The 12,837-nt window shown below is 38.9% G+C and overlaps 1 protein-coding gene across 3 annotated transcripts in view; it reads right to left on the bottom strand.

Moving 5' to 3' along the window:
• LOC147306095 (metabotropic glutamate receptor 4-like) overlaps positions 1 to 12,837 on the bottom strand; it is a 201,107-nt gene that overhangs the window by 136,466 nt on the left and 51,804 nt on the right. The window lies entirely within an intron of this gene.

The following is a 12,837-nucleotide window of genomic DNA, read 5'->3' as shown; positions in this document are numbered from 1 at the left end:
AATCAAAAACCACTTTCTTTGACTTGTGAACTTATTCACTCTTTGCACATCTTATCCCTCATAGCCTTTCCAATCCTTTGTATCAGCTGTACTCTATTTATATATGTGTGTATGTTTGTGTCTGTGTGTGTCCTTGTATATTCTTTCAAAGACAACTGGCTTCCTCCACAGCGCCAGACTAATAGAGCAATGGATCTGGACACAGTGGGAGAAGCCTGCAGTTGTCCCTCTCTCTCAATTGACCATCACACACACACACATATCTGTCAGACTTTCCTTCATGCTGGTTTTGTATGCTAACATACAGCCCCCTGCTGTGTTTCAGCCTGTAACAGAGGACACAAAGGGCAAAAATTCTCTTAGGATCACAAAGTTGCGCTACAATGCACCAGCTGTCAGACCATCACTTCCGATTGGTTATATCTGAAGTTATTTTAATGCAAATGGAAGTGTAGTGTAGTAATAGCTGTTTTTTATTTTAACATTTTTCTCTAATTTTGCAAAAAAAAACTTGGCTAGCTGTCTCAGAAGTGGAGGGGTCAAGAGATTTGCTGTGTATCGTGAATTATAGACAGCCTTGTTTGTGCTCGTCGCATGTTTGTGTTGCTTTCTTTTACTTTAGACTTCATATCAAATTATAAAGATACAGCGCTAACGCTGAACAGTGGCCTGTCTTGTTCTGCCTCTCCCATCCTGCTGGGAACCAAAAGGAGATATTTATATCATTCTGCACAGATTATCCTTCTAAAACATAGCATTCATAATGGATGAAAGCCTACCAGTCACTGCAAAACATCCCATTCTGGGGGAAAGCCTCAAAGAGAAGGCAGAGGGAAAGGTAGCTACATGGGTTTAAATATGAAAAGAGTTGAAAATAGACAAATGGGTGGAAAAGTAACCTGACGAATAGTTTAAAATGGGGGTAAGGATAATGATGATGGAGTAATGCCTGCTTTTTCACCACTATTAACATGCATTTTTTGCACATTTTTATCACCTTTTTATCAGCCATATCAATATATTAATATCAAGTTTTCTTCCACATTCTTTTATGTCTGTATTTGGGTCTACTATTCACAATTCATACAGTCTGCTTCGGCACACTGTGACAGAACGAGCTGACCATGTTGGACACAGACTTTCAAAATAAAACAGGAAACAGCATGGAACGACATAGACATGATAGCGCAAGCTTGACAACATGAACAAGAAGACAAGAAACATGACAGACTAACACAGAAGAGTGAAACATAGCTAGACTAAACTTAAGGCAACCAAATGATAATCCTATTACTCAACATATTTCAAGGAATAACTTAAGAACTCAAAATATAAACTGGAAACGCTGGGTCAGAGACCCATGATCGTGACAATTTTTAAAAGATTTTAAGCATTGGTGGCCCAAAATTCAACAACTGTATTTATCTTTGTTATATTGTAAAACAAAATTCCATGTACCACCCCGTAAAGTGGGGACAAAAGCTCCAGGCTGGGAACGTCTTATTTTAAATCAGCCCATCCAATTATCATTTTGATTACACACTAAGCAGCCACAATCAAGATAATTACAGTGCACCTCTCCACAAAACAACCAGATAAATGCCTTGAGAGCTGGACAATACTCTGGTAATTGAGTCACATTCTAAGAATAAGCCTTGACATGTGAAGATGAAGTCCTGCCTACCTCTCAAGATCTTTTTAGAAGAGGTGGACAGCAGTACCTTCACTGTCATCACTCTGGAACACGGCATACACAGTGGCAGCTTTACCAGATGTTTAGTCACAAGGCCCAGATGGGCAGAGCAGAAAAACATCAGCTGTCTGCTCAGAGTATGAGTTGGGGGTAAAATGCAGAATCCACATAGCGACTGTCTCCCCTCACTGCTATGAGGAGGAGCTGTGGTTTCCTCTGCACTCAACCAGAGTCCCCTGCTGCTGTAAGCATTACCACACTGACAGCTGACAGGGCTAAGGTTTTACTCCAGTAAAAGTTTCACTTAAATGGAATTACACATTTCTATAGACTAATTTGTAGACAGTATTTACTGAAGTGTGTCTCCAATTCAAAAGACAATGAAGCTTTGTGAAATGTGCAATGTACTGTGCAGAAGTCACCCCTCATTTCTTTATATTTTGCTAGGAAAATGGGAAATGGGTGCAGTGTTTTATTGAAATGTGCAAACATACCTGGAAATACAGGGTTTGTTCAATTCTAACAAGTTTGAAAGTTAGTACTTGGTATGATCACCTTTATTCTTCAGCACAGCCTGAAACCTCTTTGGCAGGCTTGTAATTTCTTCAGGAATAGTTCCCTAAGCTTCTTGAAGGACATTCAAAGCTCTTCTTTGAATGTTGGCTGCCTTTTGTTTCAATCTCTGTCAAGATGATCCCACGCTGTTTCAACAATGTTAAGGTTTGGACTCTGGGGAGGCCAGTCCATGACTGACAGTGTTACACTATTTGCTTTTCTATCCAGGTATGCTCTTACTGCACTGACAATGTGTTCAGGAATATTTTCATCCTGACAAATGAAGCTGTTGCCAGTCCGACACTTTCCACTGGTACTGCTTGACTGAAATCTAACTTTTCTGCACTCATAATTCCATCACTTCTGACATGATGCACAACACCACCAAATGAAATGCAGCCCCAAACCATGACAGAGTCGCCACTGTGTTTTACTCACTGCTGTACTCCTCTATACACACTTACAATGATCTGAAGAAAAAATGTAATTATTTTTAGTAATTTTAGTGCAATTGATGTTTTATATGGCTTACTTCAATTTAATCTGCCTGTTTCACTTCCTTAAGACTGGACTCTTGTTAGCCAGCGTTCCTCTGAGACCATTTCTGATGATAGATGGATCAACTGAAGAGCCAAATGCATCTCTCAGCTCATGTGGCAGGTCATTGCTGGATTTTCTTTTTCCTGATTCTTAAGAACATGACTGTCAGATACTGTTCATCTGTTGTAGATAGTTATTTTTTGGCCTACAACTTCTTTCTTTTCTCCTTCCCGTAGCTAGTTACCTCAAACCTTTTAAGAAGACAGTGCCCACCATGCGAAAATATGCCAAGCTTTTATCCAATAGCTCTTTAGGAATCATCTTGTTAGTGCAAAAATACTGTTTTTGCCATTTCAACAAAAGAAATGGAAATAGATTACAGGCTGCCAGTAAGATCAGGATCACTTTAATAATTAAAAGAAAGTCTGGTTCATAGAATCAAAGAATAATGAAATGAGGGGTAACTCAAGACTATTGCACATTATTATAAATAAAGCAATAATTTCAAAACAATTTAAACCCTAACTTCCAAAGTTTTATTGTTTTTAAATTGGCTTTAGGGTTAGTAAAGGTAATGGAAAGGGTTATCATTTTTTGTTTTCAAGTCGTTTCGTTTTCAAGTCATTACAAAATTATAGATTTTGGCTGGCATCAAATGACACTTAGGACTATTTGATGATGTCACATATTTATTTATTTATTTCGTTTTTAGTGGTTGAATTTTACTGACATTTGTTATGCAGCAAATGTCAGGGAACTGAGTTGCTCTTGATTTAAGTAATGAAGAGCTGCAAAAGGATTAAATACTAAAACGGAGGGACTCGTATACACTGTCTCAGAAATAGTTTGGAAAAGTACAAATGGCCAAACGATCAAAGATTGTCAACAGCAATTCAAAATTTTGAATCAGCCGTTGGCTACTTGCCAGCCACGACAAAGCCAGACTGACAAGCAAACTCTCACTGAGCCAGACTGTTTGAGGAAGCGCAGCCAAATCAGCAAATGCCTTGCTATAAAAAGATCTTTGTTTGTCTAATTTTTAAACCAAGTCTGGCATTAGCCGTAGTTTGAGTTTCACTTCGCACTTTATACAAGAAAAAGACATCACCAGGATTATAACAGCCACACACAGCCGCACCTTCCCACCCCGAAACCACATTCACAGTTAAAATGCAGCTTTCACATCGTGTGAATAACATTTCAGCTATTCATAATAGCTGAAAAACCACTGCCGCTGGTGAACTTGTCACATGTCTTGAGTTTGTGTTGCATGGCCTTTTTATTAAATAATGATCTCCAGTTTTACTATTGTTCAGCTTCTTTGAACATCCTATAAAGCTCAAAAGAAATGCAGCGAGACACAGGCTCAATTTTGCATTCAGTTGTAACTGCGAAGCCTCACAAAAACATGCAACCTGCTAATAGGTCTGTCAAAGCTGTACTGGGCACTGCCTGACAGTGATATCCTAATCCAACGTGGAACTTCTGTTTTGGCCGTTATGCTTCAGCAGAGGAGATACTTAGGCCCAAAAGACCAATATGATCACAGCCGAGAGTAGCGATAAAGTCCTCAGAATGGAGAACGTCACACTCTCTGCATGTCTGTGGGCTGGTTTGCTCAAAGTGTTTTTTTCGAGCCCTTTGTTTATACCTATTTACATCATCTCAACTGTGTTTTTTACAGTAATGTTTTTCAACTGTGCAAATAAATGTGGCTGCTTGAGAAGGATTGTTTTCACATTTTCGCTGGTGACAAATGTTATCACTTGCTCGCTTATTTTCAGAGGCAACATTTTTACACTAGAAGTGATTAAAGTCCTTCCTCTTTGAACCACAAATTATAAGGAGCTGGTTGGGATGGATGGAAGACATATAAAGCCCAAAGACTTTGAGAATCATGTCTATAATCTGTTCCACCTTATGTTTCCTTCAAAACATGTAGGAATTTAGCTTCTTGCGACGAAGCGTTTGAAAGCTGTTTTTAGGTTTTTAATCGTCTTTTCAACAGGAGTCCATTAGAGGAGAGAATTTCTTTAGCTCTCTCTCTTCCTCACTCTTTTATGACACTAACATTTTCTACATTAGTTTCTGCTGAAAAACTGTACAAAATAAACATGAGCCTAATGATTATTGACGTCAGCCTCTAATACCTATTGTTTTTTGACAATAAAGGCACTGGCAGAAAAACAGCCTCTGCTTTTGCAGAGCAGAGTAAAAACTGATCTTCTAAAAACAAAATCTCATTAGTTATGGTTTTCATGATGAAACTAGTTTATTTACACCTCAATCTATGATAAGAGGCGCGTGTTAGAAAGGACTTGTTAAACAGTCTCATAAAAAAAAAGAAAATTGATTGTATTGTCTTGTGCTGAGTTTACTTCTTTGTGCCATTTTACTCTTGCACAAAAATACTCAGTATCCCCTTGTTAAAAGCTGCTGTACACAGTAAATAAAGTTGTTCTGTTCTTTTCTTTTCAGAACCTAAAAATACGTGTATCGTGTCCATGTGTTTCGATTTTATAAATTGTGACTCTGAGAAGGAGCCGACACTGACTCAAATTGTGGCCATTGGGCATTATGGGTTTTAATACCTTAATTGTCTTTCTTCTCACGCAGTATCCCCGCTTGACTCCCCACCCCCCTAACTCTGCTTCACAGTTTGAAAACCTCTGTGCAAGATGATGGGACAGATAGAGCATAACTAGTTTCCTAGTAAGAGTACAGAATAACCTTTGTGGAAAATGTTACACAAATCTCTACAGGTGCATCATAATTTGAATAAGTGTCACATTAATTCAGAGTGAAATTTTCCCTGGAAGATGAGTCATTGAAGGAAGAAGACAAAAACAAGGGTACAAGAGTGCAGGGCCATAGAAAGTGCTTGAAAGAACTAGAAAGCAGAGGGAAGCAAGCACGAAGCTTCATTACATGCATTGTAACTTTATATAGTAGGCTATCTGCATTCATTCCCTCTTTATAACAGACATCAGACACCCACCTCAAAGCTAATTCCCCTTTGCTCCACTACCTCCTTACCCCTCTCCAGGGTACTGTCCATTAGCTCACTCCAACAGAGCTGGAGATTCACCGATTCACGCTCGCTCATTAACACTTTCTCCATGCAATATGCAGATTCCATTAATAAACAGTCTATGTTGCTGTCCTGGGGTAAAAGGGAAGATGTGGAGATCTGTGGAGAACATCTAACAGGAAAAATGCAGAACGGGACACAACAATTCTTTAAAGAGGTCATAGTTGGATAATAATGAGGTTTAAGATTCACAGGTCTATTTCTTTCCTGTTTCTACTGCACTGATCTGGCAAAATAGCCTCTTTGTTATGAAAATGATCCCAAATGTGATTTATTTATTTATTTATACATTTACACATCAGTGCAGACTGCATGTAGACACTCACACACAAAAAGCTCTGGTCTGGTCTGAAAAAAGTGAGTAATATCCTTCTCTCAGCTAGAACCTCTTTGTTGTCTCTGAAAATCAAGACGATCCCTAAAGAGGATCCCCGAATTAAACTGTTTGTCAGTTGTAGCACTGCAGTAGTTAAATACCCTTTATACTTAAATGGGTTACAAGATGCAATTTCTCGTACATGTCATTTTAAGCCATGTCATGTATGTAAAATCTGAATTATTCATGACCAAATTCTTCAAAGCTCAACACACACACACACATGAGCAATTAATCCTGGCGGGATTGTAGTCGTATAGAAATGATAAGACTTTGTCCTTGTGTTTCAGTTATATCTAATTCAAAACAGATTTTTCTTCAAGAGAAGGAAAGATAAGAAATGTGTGTATAAGAGCCAGCTGAGGCTTTGTGTGTGTCCCATTTTGCTTGAACTAATTTTTCATGACACGCTGCAGTTTACAACATCAACAGACAAAAAGCAGCCTTTGAGCTTTCCTGTTGAGGAGCTAAGCGCGGCATTTTGTAAGTGCTTGAGTCAGAATGTCCTTAATGTGCTAAACGAGACAGACAGAAGGACTGGACAGTATGAAGATTTAACTGCAGCTTAACTCGATTTACTCAAAACAAGGGTGCAGACACTCTCAAATAGCAACTCGCAAAGCAATCTATAAAATCACTGTGCTATAATGCATCCCACTTCAAAAGTGATCTTTAACCAAGTGAGAATGAGCACAAGTGATTGAACTTATAGATAAGGAAAGCTGTGACACTTGTGCTGCAGATCAATGCACTATTCATTCAGGGCGAGATGAATAAGAGACAGAAAAAAAGCTAAATTTGAAATATATTGTTCTCAGTAAGGACTCAGTCTAAGCCTTTTTGGTAGTTAGTACATTAACATTCTTTTTCCTGCCCAAAGTGGAAATTAGATGACAGCGAAAAAGCTAAAAACTAAGCTAACCGGCCAATTTCTTTTTGTCTTAATGACAAAATGAAACATTTCTTGTGTCTGCTACATAGTAATCAAATGAAGGAAGACTCTGGCAGCTGCGATGTTAAGCGCTGTCTGAATCCAATAAATCTCTCCCCAAGAGCAGCACCCTAATAGTCAAGTAATAGCTGGCTAACAGAGCTGAGCACATTTCAGAGTGTGCAGACGAGAGAGTTTTGTCACCAAAAGCAAATGCTCCAAATGTACCTCCTCCTGTGGCAACAATAGGAGGGCAAAGACGTATTTGTGAGGAATCACATATTTCAAATCACACATTGAGCTTCTAAGTATAGCCTGGGTTTATCTGCGCTCCCGGAGACAGAAGCTATGAATACTGCATCCCTCTGCTTGCTGCCACCCTGTCAAAGAGGGTTTCAATGTTGAGGCATGCTCGAATGGTTAAAGTGGAATTTTTATCATGAGAACACCAGTCACTTCTCCTGTGCATTTCTTTACATACAGGCGTGGGATGCAGAGGGGAGCTGACTGTTCCAGGGGGACTCAAAGGCAACATCATAGTTGAAAAAGATAAAGGATAAACAAAAGCATTTTAAGCTCTCCGAAATTTTTACAGCCAAAAGTTATGTATGATCCATCAGGTGAAAGTCACAGTTAAAATGAGGTTTCAGTGTTCAACGGGGGAATCAGGACAGGAGGCTGGTGGCTTACTGCTTTTTTCCTTCAGCTGTTAGAACCTTGTCATTTGTGCCGTATTCTTTAAACCAAGGTTGTCCTTATAATTCCTGGTTTAAAAAGACACAAGCAATCAGCGCTTCACCCATTCAACAAGGAACAGCTCTGCATCCCTGCCATGATTTCACTGTGGAACACCTGGACCCCATTTTCACTGGTGCTGCTGTGGTGGAAATAATCTTGCATCACTTTCTGATATATGATTTCTTTGAGGAAATGTAGGATGAGCTCCAAACCTAACTGGCACAATTATGCTTCGTGCCAGATGGGTGTGGTTTCCACACCATTTACGTTTGGCTCTAAAAATGGCACAGGCTGCATGTGACAGGATGGAACATTGGCTTATGTGCTGCAACATATTCCATGTGAAGCAAACAATGGCAGACACTAAAATGTAGTAAATACATTTATTCCACTCCCTGAATATATGCCAACATTTGGAGACTGCATTGTAAGACTTAAATACCTCATATTTATGATAGCAACCTAATACTTCATGCAACCTCTTTGCTTTAAGAAGTGCTCTCAGTGCTTTGGCCAAATAACCTGAGATTTTAATGATTTTCCTTGCTCAATGGCATTCAGTGTAATATCTGGCACTTGTAGTCTATGTAGCTCTCTAACTCTGTCACTGCACAGTGTGTGGGATGCTAGCAAGGCCAAATAGACTACACCCTGACTGATTTGAATAAGTGTCAGCAGGTCACAGTAGCACAACCGTAAAAACACATTTTCTCCAGTGTGCAGAACAACGTATTGATGCTCTGGTTTGATTTGTCCTCAGTGGAGGAACCTCGGCTGAACTGTCATGAATTTTAATTTCTGGCTTTGTACTGTGGTTTAAAGTTGTACTGTTTCCTTTTCACAAACAACTGGCTTTTATGGCTGTAATTGATTTTTTTAAGTGTTATAGTTTCATCTGAAATGCTTGCTGTGTTTTGTGACCTATGCAGTTTTGTCCTCGAATATTCTGTTTCCTGTTTGTTTTTGTTTACTTTTATTTTTTATAAAAAAAAACAAACAAAAAACAAGTAATGTGTTGAAGGTGTAAGTGGGCCATGCCATCATGAAATATGAACTCATTCATAGTAATATGTATTAACCTGCCTATTGGATTTAAATGCTTATAAACTGAGGATGCCAGAAAACCATTCAGGATAATTCCCGCCCACTTTAACACCTGAATACTTCCTTGTTAAACAGCAATTTTCAGTTTTGCATTTACATCATTATTACTATTATAATCATTCTATGAATTATAAAAACGTGGGCTTTAGAGGGACTTCTATGCTGTTTTTGTTATGTTTGGAAAGACCCGGGTTAGCTGTTTCCCTCTCATGCTTATCTTTATGATAAAGCTAATAATTTAAATACAAAGATATAGCAGCTATACCAGCTCTGTCTATCACATCTCAGCAGTAAATAACCTCAAAAAAATTGTAAAAAGCTCCCTTAGCTACAGACAGCAACCCAAGCGCTCTTTCACTAACTTGGTTACCATTTGTGCTAAAGACAAAATTGGTTTCAGAAAGATATTTGGTGTATCACAGTAGCACAAAGCATTCACAAAATATCAGCCCCACATACCAATTACCATGAGCGCTTTCTCTACCTTAACTCTGCTACCTTAACTCCTTGACCGTTTCATTTTGGGCTGGAGAGAAAATTCCCTAGAAAAACTCTGGTATGCACGGCCCTGCCTTTTGTATGCCTACTATCCCACACATCCACCTTCAACTTCGAAGAGTCAGTAAGTGCTGGAACAAGAATACAATCCATGCAACACGGCTGTAATGAAAATAAAGAAGTTGTGTTTATATCACTGCGTATTTCTTCTAATATAATTTCCTTTAGTCAGGCTTCTGCAGACGTGATTCTTAGAGAATGCGCACGATTAGTTGCAGCACACTAACTCCACTGTGTGTTGGACAATCTTTGATGTTGGACTTTTGGCACATCAGGCTACATACTTGTTGGCACTCCTGAAGGGTCCCTATCATTAAAAACCATATACCCTCTTAGGTACACTCTCTTCCTCACGCTGTCATTTTTACTTTTTAGTGGCATTATTACTAAAAAAAAAAAGAAGAAGAAGAAGCAAAGCCCAGTTTGTTTAATGCTATTTGCCAACACTGAAATCTCTTCTATTTTACCATTCATCTCTTCTTAGAGGGATCTATCCAGCTTCAAAGGGTATCCCGTCAGCCTTTGGTCTGATGACACGGATTTAATCCCCAGACTAAAGATTTTATAAAAGTGATTTTTTTTTACCCATCTCCTTGTCAGATGTGCATGCTGGGCAGCTGGAGTGTGGCTGAAAGAGCGTGTTATGACACTGCCAAGAGGAGCGGGATTGAGGATAGAATACAGGCACACAAACAGCGAATCAAAGGGTATTAGGTTGTAAGCTTTGCATCATTGGTAATTGGGTTGGCAGAGCAATTTATTAAAATCTGACACTTTTTCCCCTGTTCCAAGCAGTTTTCTGTGATATTTAACAGATGGTGTCTTGCAAACCAGTAACTAGGTATAGCCAAGCTCAGATACAGGCAAATGAATATTTCAGTAGCTTGAAGAAAGTATTTGTGTATCACCCAACAGAGACACAAACAAACTAACAAAGGACTAAGAGAAATTTTAACATTCTGTAATTGCTTAATCTGTGCTGGTATACCTATGACAATTTTCTCTTCCCTTTTTTAAATCTTAAGTGATTTGTTTGAAAGCAGTATTCAATGCTTCTAAAGGGGTATATATATATCTCAGTTTAAGCATTAAACTCTTGTTCTTGTACTATTTAAATTAGATACATTATTTCGAAATCAGTGCATTACATTTTTTTTGCAGTTACTGTAGAGAGATTCCCAATTTTCATGAAACAGGACTGGAGATTTGCCTTGACTTGCCTTAGCTGTGAACTCAAAACTTAAAATTTGACCTTACAGCTGCTTTTAAATTCAAGGAGAACTGAAGTCAGTCATAATGCATACATATATCTCTTAGAGCTGGTCTAACACATGGCTTTGTGACAGTTGCCCCAAGCTTTGCTACAGGGCCTGTCCACTGTGATCCTGCTGCCTTTAGAAGCCTCTGACCTGTTCTCCTACTGGGGCTGTTTGAGGACTGAAAAGTAGTGGCTCTGACTTTTTGGGGGTGGGGACCTTCTTACAGTAAGCTAAGAATTAGTAGTGAGGTACAAGGACTGGATGTGTTAAACTCCAAATGAGATGATGATGGCCTGTCCAGCTGTCCATCAATCACACAAGTTCCAAGTGCTGAATACCAGTATTAATTAGTAGGCAGTGTGTGTTTCTTTTTGTTTTGCCATTTTCTGCCTTTTTTATGCTAATAGAGTGGACAAAGATATGAAATATGGTAAAAGAGAAGGGCAATGAAACGCAGCAAATGGTTTATCCAGCAACAAATCGAACATTAAATCCACACTTAGAGTAAACTAAGCCTTGCAGTTTTGCAGTGAGACTGCTGAATATAACACTAAAATGACTTAAGATGTATGACAACAAATATCTTAAGATAACAATTTTGATAAATTTTTACTGAAACAGAGCTTTTACCTGACATGATGAGTACTTTACAAGTATATGTACATTTTTCTTTGTAAAAAAAACCCAAACTTTGCTGCACACTTTTTAGTGTAATGCTAAGAAGACAAAGAAACACACACACACATATCATAATCTAATCATGGCAGCACAGGAACACAGAAAGAGGAACAAGCTCTGAGCACAAGATCCATAGAAGCTGGGATCTACCAAACCAGGCAAGACCCAAGATGTAAGCTGTGTAAAGAAGCCCCAGCACATAACAGCAAAGTGCAAGATGCTACCAGGTAGGACATACGTGGAACGCCATAACCAAGTGGTCCGGCATAGTATGCAGGAACATCTGTGCTGAATATGGCCTGGAAGTCCCCAGGTCAAAATGGGAGATGCCCCCTAGGCTGGTCCAGAATGATCGTGCTAAGATCCTGTAGGACTTCCAGATACAGACGGACAAACTGGTCATGGCTAACCAACGGAACATGGTAGTGGTGGACAAGCAGATGAAGATGGCTGTAGTGATAGACAAGCGATACGGAATGACAGCAACATCAGGAAGAAGGAACACGAGAAGTTGTGGAGGGTGAAGTGGTCCCAGAGGTAATCGGAGCGCTAGGTGCAGTGTCTCCCAAGCGAGGTGAGTGGCTCCAGCAGATCCCAGCAACAACATCCGAGATCTCTGTCTAGAAGAGCGCAGTCTTTGGAACAGCAAAGACACTGCGCAGGACCCTCAGGTGGAAGAACAGACCGACCGCAGGGGTGAAGAGGAATTTTTTTATATCACTGTATACTAAATAGTAAATATATAATAAATAGTGATATAATTCAAATATAATGTATAATTAATGTATTTAAATGTAAAAATAATAATATGATCAACATAAATCTATGTTTTAAAACATGGCTTGGCAAAAATTGCCCACAGGGCAGGTGTTTGCCATTAATTATTAAATGGTAAATTTGAAATGTAAACATTTGCCCATATTTTAAGATTATAATAGCAAATTAAATGTTCAAGCAACAGTGAATCAAGAAATTATTTAACAGATGCATAAGCAATGCAAATCACTATTTGTTGTTACTACTGTGCATATTTTAACATCTTACAAATAATTGTGGTTTTAGGCCAGTAGCTAAGTGTGCAGATCTCAGGATTTCACTTTTCTTTAAATTAAAAGTACAAGAAAGTCACTAACAAACATTCCAAGATGTTCTTTATGTGCCTGCTCTAGTTTGTCAGAGTCATTTTCCATAACAAAGCCTGAAATGAGATGACTCACTGTACTCCCCCACTGACTGCAATAGAATAGTAAGTATGTCTTCCATGTCAATACACAGTACCACTACAGCACCCTAGGCACGGCCTTGTGCCTCCTC

This window comes from Aulonocara sp. 'chitande type north' Nkhata Bay, linkage group LG20, assembly GCF_057382095.1.
Source record: "Aulonocara sp. 'chitande type north' Nkhata Bay isolate Kocher_YH1m ecotype deep benthic linkage group LG20, A_spYH_male_GT1.1, whole genome shotgun sequence".
In the NCBI taxonomy this organism is placed as follows: Eukaryota; Metazoa; Chordata; class Actinopteri; order Cichliformes; family Cichlidae; genus Aulonocara; species Aulonocara sp. 'chitande type north' Nkhata Bay.
Note: the sequence above shows the minus strand (reverse complement) of the source record. Positions and strands in the feature narration are given on the sequence as shown.